At 36.5% G+C, this 8,199-nt stretch overlaps 1 non-coding gene across 1 annotated transcript; it reads right to left on the reverse strand.

Moving 5' to 3' along the window:
• Positions 1 to 2,201: 2,201 nt before the first annotated feature.
• TRNAT-CGU (transfer RNA threonine (anticodon CGU)) lies at positions 2,202 to 2,277 on the reverse strand. The gene has a single exon. It is a non-coding gene; the product is annotated as a tRNA-Thr (tRNA).
• Between the last annotated feature and the right edge of the window lie 5,922 nt (positions 2,278 to 8,199).

Raw genomic sequence — 8,199 nt, forward strand, 5'->3', positions numbered from 1 at the left:
CTTATATTTACTGCACATTTTATTTAACTAGTTGTCTAAAAATTTTTTTTCCTCTTTGAATTTATTGTTTATAAGTATTCTGAAATATTTATAATATTTACTCTATGATAAACGTTAGACCACTTAGGTAAATAAGATGACTGAAACAATGTCCATGGAAATATATATATACATATATATAATTTATATAACTAAATTAAAAAATATATATATATTTTTTTATTTTTGAGAAGTGAGATAGTGAGACAAACTCCCACAGGCACCCTGACCAGGATCAACCCCGTGACCCCTGTCTGGGGCTGATGCTTGAATCTACTAAGGTATCCTCAGCTCCTGGAGTCATGCTCAAACCAATTTAGCTACTGGCTGCAGGAGGAGAAGAGAAGCAGATGGTCACTTCTCATGTGTGTCATGACTGAGATCAAACCCAGGATTTCTGCACCCCCTGCCAACACTCCAGCCACTGAGCCAATCAGCTAGGGCCCGAATTATATATTTAAAGTTTCTGGAAATGATTGATTATGACTGCATCTCTTTTGAAATCTTCTATAACTTATAAAATTGCATTATTTTTCTGAAGTACTTAAATCTTTGTAATACTTTAGTCAACTTGGAACTCAAATGTGCTACTGAAATTTTATGATAACCAAATATAACTGTTGCCTTCAGATTTTAACTAGCTTAATATATCAAAATAAAAATCTAGGACTTTAGATCTTAATATAATTTTCTTATCATTTAACACTAAAAGTTATTCACATCATAAAATGTTATTGAATATAGCAAAACATATTAAAATATGATTAAAAGTGATGAAATATTAATAGAGAAGAATTTTTATTGAAGTTTGAATTATACAATAAATTATCAGAGATAATTTTAGCATTTCAAACTACTGATATTGTGGAGAAAATATGTGCTTTCATAGGGAAGTAAAACAGTTCATACCATAAAATCTTTTGTAATTTCTATAATTTTTAAGTAAACATTACAAATTCTGCTATAGATATAATTCACATTAAAAAGTTTAGGCATTTTATTGTACGTTGCTTTTATTTTCCTTTTTGTGGGACACACTGATTCATTCATTCACTTCTGAAGAAATACATAGGTGAGACCTAAGGATAGAAATCCTCTGAGGTTTCAGTTTTAAGGAAGCCAACTAAAATGACCATTTGCACTATAACCATTTTCTATTCACTCTCACATTTGGGATTCTGTAATTTGGTCCCAAAAACAACCACAAAAAGAGGAAATAGTATTGATTAATTTTATCATTTTTAATGGAATTAAATAATGTAAAAGTATCATTTATGTAGGTAGGCTTCAGCATTCAGACCCAAATTTGTTAAATAATAGCATCATGTCCAAGTGAAAATGTGAAAGTTTAATGAATGTTTTAAAATGCTTTAAAAGGCTCTAAACATTTTTTTTTAAGATAACCTAATAACAAATCATGGGTTTTTATAGGAAGAAATAACATTATATTAGAATATATCCTTTAGTTATTAATAAAAAGTATACATTTTTCATAGAAATTATATTATTTTGAAAAGCTAAGTTGCTTGTGATATTTGAAAATAATTTTATAAGAGGAAAATAATTTAATTTGAAAATTATGTTTTCATTATAATCTGACTCCATTTAGCAATGAAAACTCTTCAAATAAAAATGTGTTGCTATCGCCCCCTGGTGGGCAGAGCGTCGCCCCTGGTGGGCGTGCCGGGTGGATCCCGGTCGGGCGCATGCGGGAGTCTGTCTGACTGTCTCTCCCTGTTTCCAGCTTCAGAAAAATGAAAAGAAAAAAAAAAATGTGTTGCTATTCTAGGATCTAAAAAATTCAATAATGATTCAGTAATTATATAATAGGTATTTACCCTAATGAGTTGACATCTTTTTTTTTTTTTTTTTTTTTTTGTATTTTTCTGAAGTTGGAAATGGGGAGGCAGTCAGACAGACTCCCGCATGCGCCCAACCGGGATCCACCTGGCATGCCCACCAGGGGGCAATGCTCTGCCCATCTGGGGCATTGCTCTGTTGCAACCAGAGCCATTCTAGTGCCTGAGGCAGAGGTCATAGAGCCATCCTCAGCACCCAGGCCAAGTTTGCTCCAATGGAGCCCTGGCTGCAGGAGGGGAAGAGAGAGACAGAGAGGAAGGAGAGGGGGAGGGGTGAAGAAGCAGATGGGTGCTTCTCCTGTGTGCCCTGGCTGGGAATCGAACCCGGAACTCCTGCACACGAGGCCGATGCTCTACCACTGAGCCAACCGGCCAGGGCCATGAATTTACATCTTACACCCACCTCAAAACCTGCACACACACAAATATTTATAGCAGCTTTATTTGTAATTGCCCAAATTTGGGAACATCCAAATTATCTTTCAACAGACTAATGGATAGATAATCTGTGGTAACTATCCACACAAAAGTATATAATTTAGGCCTAAAACAAAATAAAAAGATGTGAGGTCCCTTAAATGCACATTTCCACATGAAAGAAGCCAGTCTGAAAGGGCTATATATTATATAATTATGAGTATATGCCCTTCTGGAAAAGGTAAAAAAATATATATACAGAGAGAGTTAAAAAGAACAGTGGTTGCCATGAGTTAGGGACTGGAGGTGTGTGGGAGACAGGCTGTAAGCTGGTAAAGTCCTTATAACCTAAGAATTAGCTTAAGTCTAAGCTCTTCCCCACCCTTTTAACACTAAGATCTTTTCAACATCCTTCTAATACTAAGATCTTCTCAATACTAAGCTTTTTCCCCACACCCCTGACTGTTGCATGATAGGTGGCGGTGCACTCTTACACTCTTATGAGGAATTCCATTTATGCCTCAGATAAGTGGTTTGTATCAGAGACTTCCTTATTTGCCTATGGCTTAAAGGCTTTAATTTTCTAAACTATAAAATAAAATAGACTGGGGGCTCTCACTCTCTGACTTGCCATCAGTTTGCAGAAACCTCCCGATACCATCCTTTTTCTCTTTAATTTTATTTCTTAATTCCACATCGTTCTCCCTCAGGACCTGGAATTACTAGCCATGATGGTTCATGGCAGAGGTGTGAATGTATGAACAGGTGGAGCACAGGGCATGTTTAGGGCAGTGAAACTAAACTATTTAGTACGACACTGTCATGATGGGTACATGATGTTATGCATTTGTTAAAATCATAGACTTGAACAACACAAAACATGAACCTTAATGTCATTATAGACTATATTCAATAATGTACCAGTACTGGCTCATCAATTGTAAGAAAAGTACCACAACAATACAGGATGTTAGTAGGGAGAGGGAGCATATGGCACATGTACTTTCTACTCAAATTTTTGTAAACCCCAAACTGCCATAAAAATAGTCTATTCATTTAAAAGCAAAAAAAATAAAAATAAATAAAAAGAATCACTGTATGAGGTTGTTAGAGAACTTGAATTTTTAAGGGATTAAAAACACTATGATTTGTTTCTCTAAAATAAATCTCATTCTCTTCAGTTTCAGGATAAGGTAGTTCAGATAATAATTCAGTTTTTTTTTAAAAATAATCAATTTACTTTAGTACATAACAAAATATTTCCTATTTGTTCAAGTGGATATACAAATACATATATTAAAGACAAATATGAATTCTACCTAACACAATTAACAAATGGAAGAGTAAATTTTATACAGCTTCATAATTGGTACTTGAATAATCAGCCATTTGCTTGTTACATAAAGATGTTCTTAGAAAACTGTACTTCTGTAATTTTCCTCCTTAATCACTATTTGAAAAAAGAGTGAGAGAAGATTTCATAGGCTAAGAACATTCATTCTTTTATTTATCTGAAAAATGTGTCTTGTTTTATAATATGCAGATACTCCTGCAGACTGTCATTTCTATTACATTATAATCTCTATCTTAACCTTCTCCTTGAACTTGTAAGGTATACTGTAAGAGGCTTTTAGAAGAATCCTTTTGACAGTTTTTTTCTCATTTAATCTTTTTTGGCTTTATAAGAGCATAGTGCACACATGGTGAGATAGCTTTTACATGATACAAAAGAAAGCTTATAATGTGATTCATATTTAAAAACATTTTATCACTGAGTGCCTTTTTTCCTACCTGGAAAAATGTCAACGCCTTTACAAGTTTATTATCTCTCAGTTTTCTAATCAAAATAATACAGGCTAGGAGACAGCAGGAGCTACTTAAAACAATGAGTATCACTGCCATGCATTTTAGTTGAATCATTTATTAGATGCAGAAAACAACAAAAAAAAGTCATTTCAGTGAAATCTGAACTCATGTAATAGACATGCATCTTCATATTCCACACACTTTGTTAATCACTGACTGAACAACATCGTGCCTGGAGCCAACTGACAGGAATTTTAACCTGATTAAATATCCCAGTATGCCTTCCTACCTTTAAATGGAATTTTTATGGCCTGTTCTGCACGCATATTATTAATACAGCGCCATCAAGAAAACCACAGACACACATAATAGCTCATCAATTTGTAACTAAGCACTTTTGACCTTGAAAAATCAGCTGTCTTTCAGATTAATGTAGTTACATTTTAGACAGAAAAAGAAGCCATAAAATTATCATGCTTATTTTTGTAACATGTCAGGATGAAAATTAGGAATAAGAGTCTGCTGATGGTTTATTATTGATATTGCTGCCAACCTCTGACATCTGAATTAGAAACTCTGAGAACTCATCCTAATAAAAACCCACTCAAGCATTAAAATTTCAGCTAAGGGATGCATATAACATACTGCTGTTAAGTTGAAGGGATAGAGTATAAACTACCATCTTCATTGATATTCACATTTCTTAGAATATTAAAAGAAAGAAAAAGTACCCAGATTTTTTTTTCTTTCAAACACACACATTTAATAATAAAACTGATTGCCCTGGCCGGTGGCTCAGCGGTAGAGCATCGGCCTAGCGTGCGGAGGACCCGGGTTCGATTCCCGGCCAGAGCACACAGGAGAAGCGCCCATTTGCTTCTCCACCCCTCCGCCGCGCTTTCCTCTCTGTCTCTCTCTTCCCGTCCCGCAGCCGAGGCTCCATTGGAGCAAAGATGGCCCGGGCGCTGGGGATAGCTCTGTGGCCTCTGCCCCAGGCGCTAGAGTGGCTCTGGTCGCAACATGGCGACGCCCAGGATGGGCTGAGCATCGCCCCCTGGTGGGCAGAGCGTCGCCCCTGGTGGGCGTGCCGGGTGGATCCCGGTCAGGTGCATGCGGGAGTCTGTCTGACTGTCTCTCCCTGTTTCCAGCTTCAGAAAAATGAAAAAAAAAAAAGAAAAAATAAATAAAACTGATTAAAAGAAAGGCTCATCATTAGCATAGCAAGGTCATATCAGTCAAAGATCAAAATGAATTAAGACATGGAGAACACCAAATGAACAGAGAAGCAAATTGAAAATAAGTGGAAAATGATCTTTTATTCAAGAGAAAGACATATATGAAAATAAATATGAAGTATTAAATGAATTTAGTGATTTTTCTAAGATTCATTTTTATAGTTAATGCCAACTTAATCATTTTAGGAGGATGGTTGAAGCTACAAAATAATTACAGTCTGACCAGGCAGTGGTGCAGTGGATAGAGCATCAGACTGGGATGCCAAGGACCCAGGTTCGAGACCCTGAGGTCTCCAGTTTGAGCTCAGGCTCACCTGGTTTTAGCAAAGCTCACCAGCTTGGACCCAAGGTCGCTGGCTTGAGCAAGGGGTTACTCGGTCTGCTGAAGGCCCACGGTCAAGGCACATATGAGGAAGCAATCAATGAACAACTAAGGTGTCACAACGAAAAATTGATGATTGATGCTTCTCTCTTCATTCCTGTCTGTCAGTCCCTGTCTATCCTTCTCTCTGACTCTCTGTCTCTGTTAAAAAAAAGAAAACTATATATATATATGTATATATATATATATCTTCTATTATTTAAAATGGAATATTTTTAAAAAGAGGACTATCTGACCATAACAATACTATTTATTTTATCATTGAATTAATGATTTAAAATAAAAAATGATTAAAGTTTTGCAAGGAGTTATTGAGAGTGGAGAGAATGCCTAAAAGAATATAATTCCAGAGCTGGAATAGACCATGTGGTCCATCCACATGGGTGACCCTGTCAGGGGGACTAATTCCTTGGACAAAATCCAAAGTTCTATGTTGATTTACAGTCAGTTTGTGCCTTCTGTATTTCTGATATTTACAGCACAATTTAATTCCTTGTAATAGTTTGCAAACTTTCAAGTCAGTTGAAGAGTTTTGTTTTGTTTTGGTTTTTTTAAATAATGAGGGTATTTTTATCCAAGAAATATGAGACCTTGCATGATACAATTAGGCGGCATTATACACAGCTGGAATCTGATTTTTATTCGAAAACAACAAATTTACAGAAGAATCAAGATTCTCTAAGTCTAATTTTTGTTAGCCCTTTCTTAATACCTCTCTTAAAAACCCAGGCCTGACCAGGTAGTGGCACAGTGAATAGAGCATTGGACTGGGACACGGAGGACCCAGGTTTCAAATCCTGAGGTCGCCAGCTTGAGTGCAGGGTTGCTGGCTTGAGCATGGGATCATAACCATGACCCCATGGTCGCTGCCTGAGCCCAAAGGTCGCTGACTTGACGCCCAAAGTCACTGGCTTGAGCACAAGGTCACTGACTTGTGCAAGGGGTCACTCGCTTTGCTGCAGTCCCTCCCCCCTTCATCAAGGCATATATGAGAAAGCAATCAGTGAATAACTAAGAAGACTAAGGAGCCGCAAGGAAGAATCAATGCTTCTCATCTCTCTCCCTTCCTGTCTATTCCTATCTATCCCCCTCTCTGTCTTTCTGTCTCTGTCACAAAAAATAAATAAATAATTTAAAAAACAACAACCAGTAAGTGTAATAGTAAAAATTTTCTGTTTCACAGTAAACTATGTAAGAGTTACAGTCTTGTTAAGAATGAAAAGGCATCTGCAAGAGCTGCAGATGAGAACTACTGAACAGGAGGACTAAAGCAGAGAAGGATCTGATAGCACTCCTCCTCAGACTTAGGACTACATTTGGGATGACTACTGGGAGGTATACATGAAGAATATTGACTAACAAGACACAAAGAACTTGAAATTATGCCTAACCATGTGAAAAATTGTAAACATATTAAAAAACAACCTGATCCTTCTCACCACAATGGGCTAGACACTGATAGAGTAATGAAAAATTAGGAAAAGAAAATGAGGTCCATGTAATATGCAGTACATAAGAAATATAAAAACTGAATATTTTACTAATCTATATAAAACCTGATATCCAAAGCTGACAAGTCCAAATATCCTAAAAACTACAGAAGCATGTTCACTTCAACAGTATAGTAAAAACCATCATGTGAGGATTATGTGCAGTTATTAGAATATAAGGATAGATCAATAATAAATTGGATATGAGGGCAATTTATTGCACTAGTTAAATTACAGGTGAAAGAAAACAATCACATTTCAATATTTACAAAAAAAAATCTATTTATAAATGTTGTCCTGGCCAGTTGGCTCAGTAGTAGAATGTTAGCAAGACGTGTTAGAAGTCCAGGTTCTATTCCCAGTTAGGCACATAGAAGCTACCATCTGTTTCTGCACCCTTAACCCTACCTCTTTTCTCTCTCTCCCATCCTCTCTTCTCCCACAGCCATGGCTTGAATGGTGTGGTTCCAGCAGTTTTGCCCTGTGCACTGTGGGTGGCTCCATAGCCTCACCTGAGGTGCTAAAGTAGCTCAGTTGCTGAGAAAGGGAGCAGGGCCCCAAATGGGCATGGCACCGCCCTGTGGGGGCTTGCCAGTGGATCTCCTTCGAGCTCATGTGGGAGTATGTCTCTGCCTCCCTGCTTCCCACTCAATAAAGAAAAACAAAGTCATTTATAAATGTCTATATTTCTATCCTAATGGTTGCTCATTTATTAAGAAAGCATTACAAAGATAATTATTTACTGTAACAGAGGGAACTATCTGAACTTAACAGCAAATAATGAAACATTAAAGTAGGCTTCTTACTATTGGTTTAATGGAGAACATGAACTGCAATATTTATGTATATTTCTTTGGGAAAAATTCCATAGCTATCAGATTAGGTTTACTGAATCAAAGAAAATCTGAAAATCATTGAATTATAGGTGTTTTCCTGGACAATGACACCAATTACAAATTTTAATTAGAAAA

The sequence above is a fragment of the Saccopteryx bilineata genome, chromosome 5 (assembly GCF_036850765.1).
Source record: "Saccopteryx bilineata isolate mSacBil1 chromosome 5, mSacBil1_pri_phased_curated, whole genome shotgun sequence".
Taxonomy (NCBI): domain Eukaryota; kingdom Metazoa; phylum Chordata; class Mammalia; order Chiroptera; family Emballonuridae; genus Saccopteryx; species Saccopteryx bilineata.